This window comes from Amblyomma americanum, chromosome 10 (assembly GCF_052857255.1).
Source record: "Amblyomma americanum isolate KBUSLIRL-KWMA chromosome 10, ASM5285725v1, whole genome shotgun sequence".
NCBI classification, from domain to species: Eukaryota; Metazoa; Arthropoda; class Arachnida; order Ixodida; family Ixodidae; genus Amblyomma; species Amblyomma americanum.
The window spans coordinates 5,084,328-5,101,845 of NC_135506.1; positions in this window are offsets into that span (position 1 = coordinate 5,084,328).

Sequence of the window (17,518 nt, forward strand, 5' to 3'; positions counted from 1 at the left end):
AGTTGCCTGCACAAAGCTACAGTTTTCTTTAATGCAGGGACGATATGAAATCAAGCATGCTAAGACACTTCCACTCCAATACAACAGAGAAACTGTTTTTCTCTGGGAAGGGCTCTGGTCCCAACTTTGGTAAGTTGAGCATCTGCTCAAGGATTTAACTAATCTCTTCAAATCCATCAGTTAACCAACTTTTATTTTTTTCTGGACCCTGCATTAGTGTGTTTATAAAAATAAAACCAGCACTCTCCAACACAAAACTGTTTCCAAAGATCACAATGAGAAAATTACTGGTGGTATATTTTGTTTCAAACATACATTTTGCATACTGTTCCCAAACCATGCCGAGTGAGTGCAGCAGCGACCATAATGTACACACATACCAATAATGAACATCAAGTACCGACCTGCATTCAAACCTGATGGACCAGATGACCCAGATGACTGATGCACACACCTCTCTGGCTTCCTAGAAAAAGTTCCGATTCCCTGAGCAGAAAAGTGTAAAGTATTACTAGGATGCCAACAATACTGCAGCAGAATAATTGCATTATGAAGCATAAAACCTCAACTCAGAAACTACTTTATATTTCTACTCAATTTCACTTACCTAATTTACCTTACTTACTTGCTTAGTCACTTTTACTTTGCTTATTGGCAAAAAAAAGGCTGTCAATGGCATGTCTTGATTACTAATCTATGGTGGTGGTCTACACATAAAACATAATATGGTCAAGGAATCAATTAATCGCCTACACAATAAAGGGCTATTTTTTTTCTTGAAGCTAAACGATAATCCTTGCGGAGGGATGCTGACAAAGACTGAACGCCAGGATTATATCTGAAAACATTTTTCCACAGGCTCCAGCAGAGTAATTAGGTTAGTAAACCACAGACGTCCAATACTGTCAGATTGATGCTCTTGGGAAGCAGGGCCATACTGCCAAAGCTACTGAAACATGGCCTGCGGCTTTTAACAGTTTGTATAGCCACAGTCCTTCAATAGCTTTCTGGTCAGGCCGCCTCTGTGTAACACTATTGTAACACTTTGTGCGCTGCCAGGAGTGGCCGTGCCGTCGTGCTAACAGTTCCATGGGGGCCATGAAGAAAGGCGCCTGCCACTAGGCAGCGACATGACACGCTTGCATCATGACCAAATGACTCGGAATTTCTTTATTTCATTCTGTGTAGTGTGTGTGAAATGCTGCATGGGACAATGTGCTGTGCGCTGTGTTGGGCTGTCAGCTTGGCTGCAAGAGACTGCATGAAAATGCGTCGTTGTCCGCTGTGCCGTATGAATGCAAATGACGTGCAGTGCTGTAATGGGCCGCACTACAGCAGGAAAACGCATTCGTTTCTTTCGGCTCTCCAAACATCTGTATCTATAGAAGCCATTTTCACATGACTGATATCACTTGTGACGTCTGTTGTAGCTCAAGAGCAGGTGAAACTCGCTGCTGCCACAAAGAGTACAAGACGGACAAATGGAGGCTGTCCCAACTGCTCCAGCTCGTAATCAGAGGCCTCCCGGTGTGCTTGTTGAAGTTTGAATTGATATCTCAACCATTCAAGCACTAAAACGCAAAGAATGCCGTCTATATCCATCACCCGGCCAAGACACAGTGACAAGTGGTGCCTATCCTGTGCCTGAAAGTCTCCAGTGCGGCTGATATAAACAATGGCTAGTTTGTCGAAGGGAGCAGCTGCGTGCTTCATTTCCAGCTCACTTATTTCAATAGTAGATTCATGCTATGGACACAAGAGCTATATGCGCTTGATCTTGGCTTTTTATTGTTGTGAACGTGTACAGGCAAGTACAGAGATGTGGGCGCGGTGTGCCTCGGCATAGCATAAATCGATAATGCAGCTCCACTGCATAAACAGCGATATTGCCTATGCCAACCAAAATTAAAATAACAATGACTGTCTGTAGGGTGAAAGTCTGCTATAGGCAATTGAGATATGAATATTATGAAGGAAAGGTGCCGATTGGGGCATGCATAGACTTAGAAAGCAGTGCAAGGAACCCCACGGTTCCAGGAACCTTGCGGAAGACTGTTGCATTACACGATGCAAGCCGTCCCAATAAGCACTGGAACTCCCTTCGACGTTCTGCTGACGTTCTGAACGTCCGTAAGACGTCCATAAGAGTTTTAATGTTCACTGGGGTTGCCCTCAAGGCGAGAGAGCAATGCCCCTCAGGGTGCAAGCTGCACCTTGGAACTGACCTTCAATGTTTTCTGCCTCTCTCCTTTCGGCCATGATCCTACTGGCTATGGCAAAGATGCGACGTCTCTCACGCCTGGGGTAGACTGTGGGCACGGCATCTGTCCGCAAGCACTTCTTCAGGGCTGCACTGTGATAGTACGCATAGGAGTTGGATCCGAAGTGCAGCGAGCACACAAAGCTCTGCTGGTCCACTGGCGGCGTCCACCCTCGGCCGCCTCCGCCGGGACAGCGGAGCACAAAGGTGATCCAGGCTTGGCGCAGGGTCTCTTCTTCAGGCAATGGATGCAGCACCACACTGGAACATGCCTCTAGTCCACACAAGGGAAGTGCACAGCATCCGCTCACTGGCACAGATGCCGCAGCAGCCATGACAACACACTAGGTGGTGTTTTACCTGCCAGCACAGATGAACCCCTTCGCTTGGCAACAAGCCTCCGCTTCAAGCCTGCAAGTAATGACCAGAAACGTACATCTTATGTGCCATAGCAACACAAGCAAGTGTAATTTTTAATCACAAAAATAATACACAAAAAAATCCAGACTCATCAAATGGGATTTCGAAAAAACGTGAGTGGTACCGACTTCCCAGCTCAGAAAACAGCACCCAATTTCTGCCCCCAAACTGCAAAAAGTATGAATGGACTTATAGTTTGCTGAATTCTAAGTCATGGCCTTTAGCAGTAACAAACTGTAGGAATGAAGAAGGAAACCAGCGCAAAAGACGAAGACACAGGAACAAGGAACACAGGACGACGCTGGACTATCGACTGTATTTATTTGAGAAACGATCACATTTATACCCTTTAGTTATCAACCAAGCTTGCGCACACATGACAGATTAACAAGACAAGGCCTTGTCATCGCGTGGGCCGGTCGCGGCCCACGCGATGTCTTCCACGCCGGCACAGATGGGTGCCCTCTGCAAGGCAGAACGTCGCGAGCGACCATTACACACTTTTAGTTGGACGTACGCAGTGATCTTGCGCACGCAACGACACCACGGTATGCGCAGAACGCAACGTATCTATCCGCGCGTTGCGGACGCCCGCCCGCACGCAACGTGGGACGCTACGTGCTGCGTAGAGAACATGGCGGCGACCATCTTGCCCGCTTCGGAATAAATACATGTCGCCGCTGGATGCTCTTACGCAATATCTCGCTCAAATGGCAGCGGTTCGCTTTTATTTCGCCTACTCTCGCCCACAAGTACTGGTATAACCGATAACTAGCCTGTTTTTCATATAATTTGGCAATTTTCAAGCTCCTAGGCCTAACTAAATGCGGTGTTTTCCTCGTAGCAACGACACCTGGTGAAGCAGTTTTCTAGCTTTTAGTCAGTTCTTACATTTTCATAGGTTTGCATAGTTTACCTTCTCGGAACAAAAAAAAAGGCTCGCAATGCACTCACCCTAGTTATCAGTAATCTAATAATAATAATTGGTTTTTGGGGAAAGGAAATGGCGCAGTATCTGTCTCATATATCGTTGGACACCTGAACCACGCCGTAAGGGAAGGGATAAGGGAGGGAGTGAAAGAAGAAAGGAAGAATGAGGTGCCGTAGTGGAGGGCTCCGGAATAATTTCGACCACCTGGGGATCTTTAACGTGCACTGACATCGCACAGCACACGGGCGCCTTAGCGTTTTTCCTCCATAAAAACGCAGCCGCCGCGGTCGCGGTTCGAAACCGGGAACTCCGGATCAGTAGCCGAGCGCCCTAACCACTGAGCCACCGCGGCAGGTTATCAGTAATCACAGATGAAAATTTCTTCAACCGAGCGTTGATGTACTTTGACATCTTGTCACTAGATGGCGCTACGTTCTACGCGTGCGCGAGAGGGACGCTACACCACGGCCAACTAAAAGTGTCGTGTTTACACTATTCACAGCGTACGCAACGCAGTAAGAGGTGCGTACGCAAGCTTACTGGGTACGCCCCAACTTAAAGTGTTTATTGTCTGCGTGTGGGGGCATCGACGCTCGCACGCTCTCTCACTTGGCAGTCGCGCGCCGGCCGCTCAAATTAAATATTTATGGAGGCGAAACGCTAAGGCGCCCGTGTGGTGTGCGATGTCAGTGCACGTCAAAGATCTCCAGGTGGTCACAATGATTCCGGAGCCCTCCACTACCGCATTTCTTCCTTCTTTCACTCCTTCCTTTATCCCTTCCGTTGCGGTGCGGTTCAGGTGTCCACCGATATGTGAGGAAGATACTGCGCAATTTCCTTTCCCTAAGAAATCAATTTTCAATTTCAAATATTGATATTCCGCGCCCTCGCCGTCTCCTACCACTGGACGCGTGTTTACAGGAACGCAGTAACAGGTTTTCGACCCAATAGCCCAACTCAATCCGGCCCAGTCCAGTTCTTGTAAACGCCGCTTTGGAGGGTGGCTCGCTCGTATCGAGTGCCTGCAAACAGACAGCCGTCGAGCTGGCACAGCTGCATGCCGTTCCTCTTTTGCGCGAGCTGGCAGCCCGTCTGAGTCAGCGCATGCCAGCAGCCTGTCCTTTCCTCCTCGCTGGTTGCTGTCAGAGATACAGGGGCAAAGTGGCGAGGCGACGCGGCAGTCTTCCCTCCCCATCCTTCCCTCCGCCTCTTGCCCCTTGCATGCCACTACTCGGCCGACCCAATCAGGGAACAGTATCCCCCTCCTTAGGAAATTTCCCACTACCAACCACCACCACTACCAGTCGTGCACCGCAGGCGTCGGGCAGGCTCCCCGGGCTTTGTCGTCCAAACCCTCCGACGTGTCCAAGGCAGAGGAAGCCGTACCAAGGATCTACCTTTCTCTAGGAAGGAAACTTGCCGACATCCGAAACAGTGAGTTATTCATTGGTCGCAGTCTAAACGCGTTGAAACGAATTGTATGTGCTATCGGGAGCCAGGAGTTTACGGGATGCGTGCATTAAAAAAAAAAAGTTAATTGTACCGCTGCCTCTCGACAATGTCGCCTGGTATCGTCACGAGATGAAGGGGTACGGACGCGCTGTCAAACTTCCAAAGCTTCAAATGATCGTCTTACATTACTGCGCCTAAATAACTTTTTTTTTTTTTTTGCGCATGCCCGCATCCCGTAGCTTTTTGTAGCCACACGGACGGACAGTTGAAGGCATGTCAAGTACAAGCTAGAATGCGTTTTCGAGGCAATTAAAAGTACCCCTTTTCGTCAGTCGAAAAACTTCATTGCCTACCTGTCGATGCTCTTGACGCTGAAAGTATTTAGAATTGGTATTCTTTTTTACGTCGCCTTAAACATGATAGTTTACTACGGTACGAAATCATAAGGGCGCTCCCTTCGCCTGTCGCTGCTCTCGGCCAAATTTTCACGCGTTATCCCGCTGTCACACAGGCACATTTAGTGTCACTGTCAACGGGTGACATTCGCCTAATGCGTCATTCGCGCAGTGTCACACGATGAGTTTTAGTGACACTCGCTGTAAAACGCATTTGCCCCTCAGTGAGTTCGGAGAACTCACACCACGTGGTCTGGTAAAGCGAGTGCGTAATCTCAACAGTAGTGCTCCGACATAAGAACAAAAAAATTCTTTCGAGGCCTTAAAATCTCGTTCTTAATTTCTCCATCCGTTGTGCTTTTTAGTGATAAGTTGCTTTAAGTCATCGGCAACTAAATTTAGTGCGCGCACTTTGAACGGCTGCTCTCGCTTTGACAAGTGACTAACGACCCTGTTCCGCGATAGGCACAACGAGTCCGCAGGGTTCTTGCGTGCCATTTCGGCGGTTGTGGAGAGCCAACGCGCAAGTTTTGGCGAATGTTGAAAAAATGCTAGCGACCTGAGATCGGCTATTGCTTACATTGCAGGACGCGCACGCAATGAACGGGAACACTGTCGTCGCTTAGGGGTAACAAATAAGGCCGTTGCAATTAATGCGAAAGGTCGCTGAACATACTTCTTGATAAAGTCACCTAAAACAAGTATTGTTCGCACCCTAGAAAGCAGGGAAATTTGGCGAGAACCGCCGGTCACACGCGATGTCCCCAACCCGGCTATACCAAGTGTTCCCCAGGAGCTCGATCGCATCGGCGCTTCCCACAGAGTTGTATAGCAGTGCGTAAACAAGAAACGCTACATAGCTGATACAAAAATTAACTTTTGTTTTTAGCGCAGATAGCCATCTATGTCATGCAAACGAGCACTGGCTGCAGTAGTGAAGTTCGCGGCGCTATGCATTCTCAATTGGCGCGTCTATGGGTTCGCGGAAAAGGAGTGCCACTGAGTTTTTTATTCTGCCCTCGGGAAAGGGGAAGCAGTACAGGGGATGATTACGGGAAAGGTCAAACTCCTTCCGGGAATGCAGTATACGTCCGGTCGCATCGCATTGCGCATGTTCTTGCGCGAGGCGGGCGCACGTGGGTGGTGACGAGCCATGGTATAATCCGCGTCGCGTGGCTTTTGTCCCACGTCTGCGGCGACGCTGCTCAAAGGAGAGGGTGTCTACGGCGGCTTTCGTTGACGGCTTGAGGCGCCATCAACAAGGCATTGTCAGGCAAGCTGCGACCGTGAAGAATGTCCCCTCACCCCTTTGGAGGGAGGGGGGGGGGGTGAGGGCCAACCTCACCTGGTCAGGGAAGGGACACCCGACAGACGCCCTTCCATCCGTCTACTGTGCATGAAGACAGCTTGTGGATGTCGCTGCTGAATGGGTGGGCCTCCGAGGTGGCCTCTCCTCCAGACTGGGTTTAACCAGAGGTTGAAACAACCCGCACTGCGGGAAAGCGAGAATGTTCGCGGGAAGGAGGGAGAATTCCTTCGCAATCCCGATGGTGGAAAATTCACATATTTGCACAGTGTTTGTCGCTATCTTCTTTCCCCGATCATTGATTGTCTGTGTTTTCTTTTACCAATCGATTATTGTCGCTGTTTTGTTTTCACCAATAATTTCTTGGGTGGATGCTTGTGGAGTTACCTGATTGGCTACTGTCCCCACCGAGGGCGGGGACATGGCGTTTAAAACCAGTTGTTTCGGCGGGACTGAGGCGAATGTAAAGAAGCAAGCGTACAACTTCTAGAAAAACTTCTTTTCTTTAGTATAAGTTAAGCGCAGCTTACGATTTATGTCATGCAAACGAGCACAAGCTGTTTTAGAGGAGTTAACTGTGCTGGGCTAGTTGATGATCATACAAACAAAGATTTTGGCGCCAAAACAACACAGTGTTTGTACGTGACTATGTAAACAACAGCACTGCACTGCAGTCGCCCTCATTATTTCATAGATGAGGAAATTCCGCGCTTACGCGGCAAATGCTCAACCGTGTACTTTGACCGGCGAGTCCTCATTTAGCGCGTACACGAAATATTTGCTAAAGAAGCAGGAGAAAAAAATCGCGCGACAAGAATGAAAATCAACATGCACACATTTGAAGCTGTCGTCCTGGCGTTGCTGCGGGTGGGGCGAAGCGACGGTGATGGTCAATGCGGGCTCTGTTCACGTTTCGAAAGCATCCCAAAATATCGACTCATGCCCGCTCTCTCCTCCTGCTCACGTTAAATCACGTTAAAGGAGGAACATACATCTCGCTTACTAATTCTGGTGCCCCACACAACAGGCAGTAAAGCAGGAAAGCGTTAAAAGCAAGCCAACGTTGATTGTGCAAGCTGAAGCTATAACACGTGCATTTTAGTCGAAACCGCTATTCCACGCGGTCAAACCGGCTCACCGGTTTGTCTGAGGGCGCCCTGATGCAAACCACTTATAAATAAAATAAATATTGTCGTGACTGTAAATCGAGCTCGCGGCGGCGCGGACAGGCCAGCTTCGCCGGCCACTGCGCGAGAGCACTGAGCCGTCGCCGCAGCCGATCACGTCTCGTGTTAAAGTGCAACGCACTCTCGTGGCGTGCATTTAAAACCATCGACTCCATCAACTAATACTACTGTCAAACTAATATTAGCGCTTTGAGCTCTGTGGCGGTGTAATTACGGATAGATGTGCTTTCTTGCGGACAACGTTGGGGCAGAGGCAGGTCACTAGAGTAGTACACGTTGGCGTTGACTGGAGCATAGGACGCCGGCGTACATTGGGTTCAATCCGCCTTTTTTCACGACTCGACTGCGCATGCGCCCATCCCCTGGCGGCGGTGTCGCGAAACATATTGGAAGGGTCGCTCGCTCCACTCGAGACCGGTCGTGGAAGTGTAAACAAACCGGCTTCCTACGCGGGGTGCGTTGCTGCAGCCGTCGGGCGTTCAGCGCGACGCATTTGGCGATACCTATGAAATGTGTTGCATACGGCAGCAATGCCCAATATGTAAAGGGAAGTAAACTCGGATTTTTTCGCTTTCCGAGCGCTTCCCGCGACAGCCTTCGACGCGAAGCGTGGATAAAAGCAGTTCGCCGGCTCGACGATCGTGCCGCCCTGGGGCACCGTCAAGCACGTCAAGACTGTGCGGGAATCACTTTGTGACAGGTGCGGACGAGGTACTGTGTTTAAATGCGTGTGCAGTCTATCACGAAGTGTTTTATTCATGGCCAGGAAGGCCTCGAATGTCACCGCGGCATTTAGACTTCGTTCCGACGCTTTTTGCTTTCTCAAGCAAGAAGGCCGAATGGGCAAGTGCTGTGAGCCGCTTTCAACGCGCGATGGAGCGGGCAACGAAAAAGAAGCTACGAGAGCATTCACGCATGGTGCTAAAATTTTGTCATAATCTCGTAGAAGGGTCAGGGTTCGGGCTAGTGGGTAATCAGCATGAGGATTCATAGCGCACAGAATACACAGGACACAACACAAGAGCTTACTTCCACTGAATGGTCTTTATTTGGCGCTGACAGCCTTATAAAGGTCAGGTATTGCGCAGGTACAAACAACTAACAATGATTATCTTGTCAAGGTCATGATGTGTCAGGGAAAGACGAAAACCAAAACAATAAAAACATTTAAAAACAATAAAAACCTACCAAACAGTGCACAAGTTTCACACTTTCGCCCTCTGCCTTGCACCTAAGAAAGCTAAGTCTTTCATTGATAAAAACACCGAAGGATCACTGATACAATTTCCCAGTCCCTCTTTTTCCATCTCTGCCGCATCTCTGCCGGCAGAGATCCCACCCTCCTGCCCATCCCGGTTCCGGAGACATTGGCTAAATTAAAGAATTCCTTAATAGCTACCGAATTGTTATGAGTGTCGTGTACTTTTAGTATTTCAGCATTTCATTCCGGCGGTGCTCTTGTTTAGTGTGTTTAAGCATTTCACAGAGGATATCCGAGTATTTTTTGAAAGCGCTGTTTTAGGCGAACATTAAATAGCTGATTTTGAACTTTTTTAAGCACGCATTTTTTTAATTTTGTACAGCTTGGGAAACCTTTGGTTATCCATGAGTTCCGGGCAACAGAATGCCAATGAGTGGTCGGACTTACTCGTGAATGAATGAATGAACTTTATTTCCGACATCGTGGGGTCTCGCGGTCGGGGCGCAGCAATGTGCATGTGTATCTTATTTTTTTTAACTTCGCGGGAAAATTACTTCACGTGCAATTGGCGCATTTTTCTCGTAGTACACTACTAAGTTAGCCTCGGTTGCTACTTCAACAAAACAGATTTCTATCAATTGATTGTCTGCCGCGTTTTCTGGGGGTAGCGTTATTAGAGCACTAGATTAAAATGGAAACGAGGCAATGGCACGTAAAGTATAACTAATGACTCCTGCGATCTAACATTCGATAATACATGGTGAAATAACATTCGATAATACATGATCAGTGAAGGTGCTAGAGCTTAGAAGAGCAATGCGCGTAGGGGGAGCTCTCTAATCAGTGGTTGACGAAGCAGCTGAAGTATGAAAAACAAGAGGCGTCGGTAATGTCTGTTATGTACCCGACATGACAGTGTTTTTGACTCAAAAGAAAACATTTGACAAAAGTCTCTCTGGTTGGGAAATTTAATTTAGGAGAAAGATGACTGACGCCAACCAAGTTAATTTTAGGAAGAAAAAAAAAACGACGTTTCGGGACCGGCTTGATCCCTTCTGCTCGGTGTGACTTCGGGCGAGGTTTGGTTTTTGGTGGAAAGGAAATGGCGCAGTATCTGTCTCATATATCGTTGGACACCTGAACCGCGCCGTAAGGGAAGGGATAAAGGAGGGAGTGAAAGAAGAGAGGAACAAATAGGTCCGTAGTGGAGGGCTCCGGAATAATTTCGACCACCTGGGGATCTTTAACGTGCACTGACATCGCACAGCACACAGGCGCCTTGGCGTTTTTCCTCCATAAAAACGCAGCCGCCGCGGTCGGGTTCGAACCCGGGAACTCCGGATCAGTAGTCGAGCGCCCTAACCACTGAGCCACCGCGGCGGAGGCCCAGCTTGGATTTTTAAGCCCACGCGTGGAAGACCTCCGGGTCGGTGGCCGCAAACCATGAATGTAAGAAGAGAGAAGTGTCCCCAGGGAGCGATTAGCATTCTTCCGTGTCCGTTGCATGCGCCACGACTCGGAGAAGCCTCCTGCGCGGGTTAGCTTCGGTTTACAGTACAATAGTGCCATAAAAGCCAATTCGCTGGTCGCACATGCCTCGCAGTATTCGGCCTCAACGCAGCGTTGACGGTTCATCTGTCGGACGTCGCTTTGTGTTGACTCGCGCTTTTTGCGAAGTTCCTCCTCTCCCCTGTGTACGAGGCCGGGCAGACCGAGCGGGGGATTTTGTATACAACGCCTTGGGCCCTTTCTTTAGGGTGAGGGTCCTTCGGGGGAGGGAGAAGGAGTCCGACGGTGGTAGTCGCTTTGTGCGTTGTTAGCACCCCTTCTTTAGCGAGAATGTCAGCCAGCGTCTCGCTCGCGCATATCACGTACGCGATGCAAACGCGTTTTCGCTTCTGGCGCGTGCTTCGGGAAAGAATGGAGCTGTTTTGGTTTTGTCTTTTTGTTTTTGCTTTCACAACCAAAATCGAATCGCCTAGAGGGGGCGCTGGCTGCGCCTTCACCACGCATGCGCAGAAACTTTTCCGCAAATGGTCAATTTATTATTGAGTCGGGTACTTCTGAACAATATTATCCCCGAATCCTGCACGCTGTCGATTCACACGGCGGTCCGTTCGCCCGCGGCCCGCGCATCACGTGTTCATGCGCCACTAAAAACTGGCATGCGATCCTATGTCGTCATGTGGATGCGACGGACCAAGAGAGCAGACGACGCGCTGGATGTACCACTGTTGCCAGATTATTTCAAAGCGTTTGGCAACACAGGTGAAGCTGGTTTTTCCTCGCGACCCATGACTGCGACGGAATGGTGCATGTGCGGCCCTTTGTCCAATACCTCAATGGCGTAAGCAGTCTTGCTAGCGAACGCATTACAGCTTGTGAAAACAGCGCGCTAGTTAAACGTCACTAAGCGAAATGCGGCAGCCGAAATATTAGACACTTTAGTTGGACGTATGCAGTGAGCTTGCGCACGCAACGACACCGCGGGTAACAAATGCGCATGCGCAGAACGCAACGTACATAACCGCGCGTTGCGAACGCCCGCCCGCGTAGCGTACGCAATGTGGGACGCTACGTGCCGCGTGGACAAGATGGCGGCGCTGGATTCTCTTACGCAATAGTTCGCTCAAATGGTAGCGGTTCGCTTTTATTTCGCCTACTCTTGGCCACACGTACCAGTATAAGCGATACTAGCCCCTGTTTTTCGGATAATTTCGCGATTTTCAAGCTCCTGAGCCTAACTAAATGTGGTGTGTTTTTCTTGTAGCAACGACCCCTGGCGAAGCAGGGTTCTAGCTTTTAGTCAGTTCTTACATTTGCTTCGGTTTACATAGTTTTTCTTCTTAGAACAAAAAAAAAAACTCGCAATGCACTCTTTTTAGTTATCAGTAATCACGGTTAAAAATTTCTTCCACCGAGCGTTGATGTGCTTTGACGTCTTGTGACTAGATGGCGCTGCTGTTTACGCGTGCGCTGAGGGACGCTACGGCACGGCCAACTAAAGTGTCGTGTTTACACTATTCACAACGTACGCAACGCAGTATTACATGCGTAAGCAAACTTACTGCGTATACGCCCCAACTAAAAGTGTCTATTGGCAAGAGCAGTGGCTGCCGGAGCTAGCGGGCGCATCTTCGCGGACCGCCGCTAACCAACACCCTCTAAATACTTTCTTCAGGCCTCTCCAGGCCCTCCTTTCCACACGCGCTACGTCACGCCAAGTGTCCGGTCAGGCTGCTCACCAAGCGCGGCTCCGCTCCGCTCGGTTGTCTCCCTCGATGTGCTCGCGCTTGCCCGGGCAAGCACAGACACGAACGCAGTCTTGCAGTGAGCGTCTAGCTGCTGCTTGAGTCTTTCAGCCTGGCGTTGGGTGCATTTCCGTTCGCTCCTCGCACGGCTGTGTCTGTTTCGTGTGGCCGTTTCTTGTGTGGCGTGCGTACCTGTGCTAGCGCACGAATGGGAAACTGATTGCCTGCCGTGTAGCGAGTGCAACTTCGTGAAACATGGGCCGGTGCTGTGTTCCCGGGTGCCGCGGGAACTACCAGAATGGTCCCAAAGTACGTGTTTATTGCTTCCCAAGAGACGAAGTACGAAGAAAAGCCTGGTTGCGAGCCATTCCACGGAAGGATTTCACACCTACAGAGCATTCGAGGGTAAGACTCTGAAATATTGCTTAATAGGCGCTGGTAATTATCTTAGTTGTGAGCTGTCGCTCCCGGAAAGGCATGCTGTCTTTGTAGGCAATGATATCACTTCTTACACTTATGTATGAATTGTCCAGGAAGCATTTAGTTCTGTGGATGTGCATAAGGCTTGTGTAAAAGCTGTGTAAATATGTAAAAGCTGTTCACTATTCAGACTCTTTTTACTTAGTGTTTTAGGCAATGGAGAGTCATGGCGAATGGCCTTGCTTCATTTTCTCGTGCAGGTGTGTGAACTGCACTTCCACGCAGGCGACTTCATTACGACGTTGTCACACCAAGATGAACTGACAGGGAAAATAATAGAGGTGAAGCGTGACAGGCTACAGTTGAAGATTGATGCTGCGCCTTCTGTTTTTCCAAACTGCCCAAAATACTTGTCCTCAACGCCTGGACGGAGTGAATCGCCAGAGACGAAAAAAGCAAGAAGGGAAAACGCTGCTTTGCAGGAGGCTATGAGGAAGTCACTTCAGTCTAATGAGCTTGAACAGAAAAGAAACAAAGTTTCATCTTACGAGGAGTTCAAATCTAAGTTGCCTGGAATCTGCAACACGAAATTCTGGACCGTTTCTGTCGATGAGCAGTGCGTTAGGTTCCTTCTCATCGAGAATGATCCTTCACCTAATGTGAAATGCGCCTTGGTAGTTCTCCCTGATCTGTCACTTTCTGTTTTCTTGAATGGAGTGAAGCTTCTGTCGCTTCCTTCAGGCAGGATTCTGCCAGCTCAAGTATGCGACACCTCCAGCCTGTCCTTGCTGCTAGAAGAACTCGAGATAGGCTTGCATAATATACCTGAGGTGACGAAAGAGTCGAAACATACTAAAGTATTGCAGTTTGTCGGTTCACTGCTTGCAGACCTCATTGAGGACAGTGATACGACGAAAGAACAGTCTTCTTTGCTGAAATTTCTGGTTGAGCAGATAGAGCTTCTCCTCGCGAAACAGCATGTGTATAGCGCAGAGCTGCTGGTATTCGCCAGTATTTTGAATTCAATTTCTCCTCACGCATATCACTTCACAAGAGCTGCATCAAGAATCATTCTGCCCCATCCTTCCACACTGCGCCGTGTTTGCTCAAATTACAAAGCTGACCCTCTTGTGGAGCAAAATCAACCGCACTGTCTCTCCTACATCCGAGAACGAGTCAAATCAATGAAAGACCACGAGAAGACAGTGACCCTGATGATCGATGAGATCCACATAAAACCATACTTCGACTACAAAGGGGGCACAATAGTAGGATCGTCGGTTCATTCAACGGAACCAGCAACAACAGCCCATGTGTTCATGGTACAATCACTCCTTTCTGCAAACAAGGACGTCATTCACATATTACCTGTGAGCAAACTGAGCGCAGAAATTTTGCACGAGCATGCTAAGAACATAATCATTAATGTTGAGAAAATGGGGCTCAAAATTATCGCTGTGATAACGGACAACAATGCTCTGAACCGCAAGATGATGTCGTTATTTGCTACAAGTCCTCAGGTGAGCATTGTCTATCCCCATCCAGCCGATAACGCTCGCCCTCTTTTCTACGTGGTCGATCCTGTGCATCTCTTGAAGTGCATTAGGAACAATTGGATTAACCAGAAAAACCCTGGAACATGCCTCTATTTCCCTGAAATGGACTTGAGTGGAGCAATGCCCGAAGGGCCTCCTCGTATGAAAGCTGCTTCTTTCGCAGCTGTGCGGCAGCTTTATTCTTCAGAGAAGACGTCGCTTGTGAAGGCTGCTTACAGACTGAACGCAAAAGCCGTGAATCCAACCTCAATGGAGCGGCAAAATGTAAAGCTCGCTCTCGACGTCATTAATCAGTTTGTTTCAAATGCCCTCAGGACACATGGTTCCGCGTTCAAGATTCCTCAAGCTGAGTCGACTGCTCTTTTCATTGACGTTATCCTCACATGGTGGCAAATAGTCAATGTTAAGACCCCTTGCAAAGGCCAGAGGCTAAGGGACAGCATGCAAGACCCTGTAAGGTCTGTTGATGACACACAGTTAGCTTTCCTGAGCGGCGTTGTGGACTGGTTGGACGCTTGGGCAAGAATAAACATCACCAGTGGCTCGCTGACGAAAGAGACTCACAGTGCTTTGCGACTGACATGCTATTCTCTGGTAGAACTCTCGCGCTACTGCTTAGAAGAACTTCACTTCAAGTACGTACTGCTGGGCAAATTTCAGACGGATGCGCTAGAAGACCGGTTCGGCCGTTACCGCCAGCTGGCAGGATCACAGTACCACATTTCCGTGCGTCAGCTCTACGAATGTGAGAAGAAGCTTCGTCTTCAAAAACTTTTGACATTTCCACGCGAGGAAACAGAGTTTGAAGACGTAAGTGAGGATCTTGTCCCATGCAACTTTTCTGTGGCTGTCAGCGACGACGATATTACACACGCCCACTCTGACATGGATGCTATTGTCTACATTGCAGGATACGCTGCTCATGCTGCTTTAAAGAAGCTTTCATGTTCTGCTTGCTTCAGCACATTGGTGATTGAAAATCGAGAGATCGAAGCGGAAAATACTGCCATGATAGCTAACCTGTCGAGAGGAGGGCTGAAGTTTCCCCAGCCATGCACAGTTCACATGGTACTGATGACTAAACTAGTTGCAGAGAAGTTGTCTTTTGGAGCAACCGCGGAAGATTTTCTCTCCTGTAGAAATCAACGTGGTGTCGTGATTTCACAGACGATTTCCCTCCTGGACGAACACGACATTGAGACATGTGAAAATGGCCACACTGCACAAACTCTCCTGCGCTTGGTAGTACGCGTTGCAACCAACGTTGTTCTAAACAACTTTTGCAAACTAAGAAATGATGCCATACAAGACAATGCGCAGCAGAAGGCCGCAGCCCGGAAAGCAGCAACGCTTAAGAAGAAGTAAGTTTTATTCCCAAGCAATAAAAATGCTTTGCGCACACTTCATTGCTGGTGTCTCGTCGTTTTTTATTGTAAGGGTCAGATTAGCTGTACAAATACTCAACAGCGCAACATTATTGTGAGTGTCATTATTGCTGTGTGTGAAAGCTTTAAGCAAAACACAATACAGAATAAAACTAACACAATGCGCAGTAGACGGTGTTTTTTTTTTTCAATGTTCACGAACTTCTACTTTAACAACTAGATATACGCATGTGCGGTCTGTGCGGATGGATTTTACCGCACGGCAGACATCATGTACGTGATAGAACCTAATAATTAGATGATTAATTGAAATTAACTAATCAATTTTTTATTATAATGACCAATAATGCGAAATTGGCGGCCGTATGCTAAATTGTTTATTATAAAAAACTGTATTAGCAGCTCGAACTTTCTTGACAATAAGGTGTTCTGCAATAAAAAAAATATATAAAGCAGATAAAATGATAGCCTAAGGCGCGCACAAACTAGCGAATTTCTTTTCTGCAGCAACGACAAAAATGAAAATGAAGGAATCACTTATAAGGCAGCTACGTACGGCAGTACCCGAATAGTGCAGACGGGCGCGGCGCGCTGAAATCGCGGAGCGCGGGGCCTGCACGGTCCCTTGGCGTGACGTCACGCGGCCGGTGGAGAGGCCTTAGCATTGAGAGGGTGTTGCGCTAACTCCCGCGAGGGGAGAGGCACTTTATACTACTGGCATTTCTACCGAGCATTTCTTAGAGCTTTTGCAGTTTTACCTTAGTTCCGCAGCCACCTTTTATGACGATCGCTTTTATGTTCAAAAGTCTGGAATTTGGATTGGTTCCGCTGTCGCTCCTGTAGTGTGTGACATTTTCATGACATTTTTAGATAGACGCTTAAAAAAACAGCTTTTAAAGCAACCTGTTTTACATGTGTTTAGTTTTGTCTGACTTTCCACCTATCTTAGACAAGCATTTTAACTATGACCTTGACAGCGCTGTCACTAACATTCTTAACGCCCTCTCCTCTGAGGGGTTGCATTTTACTCCTGAATTGACAATGGACAACCGCATCCAGTCTTTAGAAAAATTTGCACTTCACAGATGACCATGTGTGCTTGTAATATAGCCCACAGTCAAACAAAAATTTAGTCTTTTAAGGGTGCTCACTCCAAGATAGTGAATCGTGGCATCATTATGTCTAGCTGTCTATGTGCCTTACAGAAGTCCTGTTCCCACTCCATGTCATCTAGTTTTCAAGATCCGGTCGAACGCCTTCTCTCAGCTGGCTGCCCCCAATTTCTAATCCTCACCACTTGCGAAAGCTTGCTTCAAAGGTTAAAATCTTCCGATAGTAAGGGACAGCGCTCAGAAACCAAGCCACAATTTGTCATGCCATATTTCCATTGTCTTTCACACGACATTAAGAAGGTTGCGGAGAGGGAAGGGATCCGCGTTGTTTTTTCGGCGCCACGCAAACTGAAAATATTGTGTCCTTTACTGACCAGAACAACAACCCCCCCCCACCACCACTTGCAGAAAGAAGCACCAGCACCAAGTTCACTAGGTGCATTTCAGAAGTAATCTATGAAATTCCTCTTTAGTTCGGACGGACCTACGTAGGCCAAACTGGCCGATGTTTTAATGAGCGTGCTCTGGAGCACAGGCGGTCCTTACGCATCGGAACAGGCAGCAATCTTCGGCGGCACTGTAGGAAATGCGGTACCAACTGTCATTCCTATCTAGAAAAAAACAAAATTCCTTTCAAGAGCG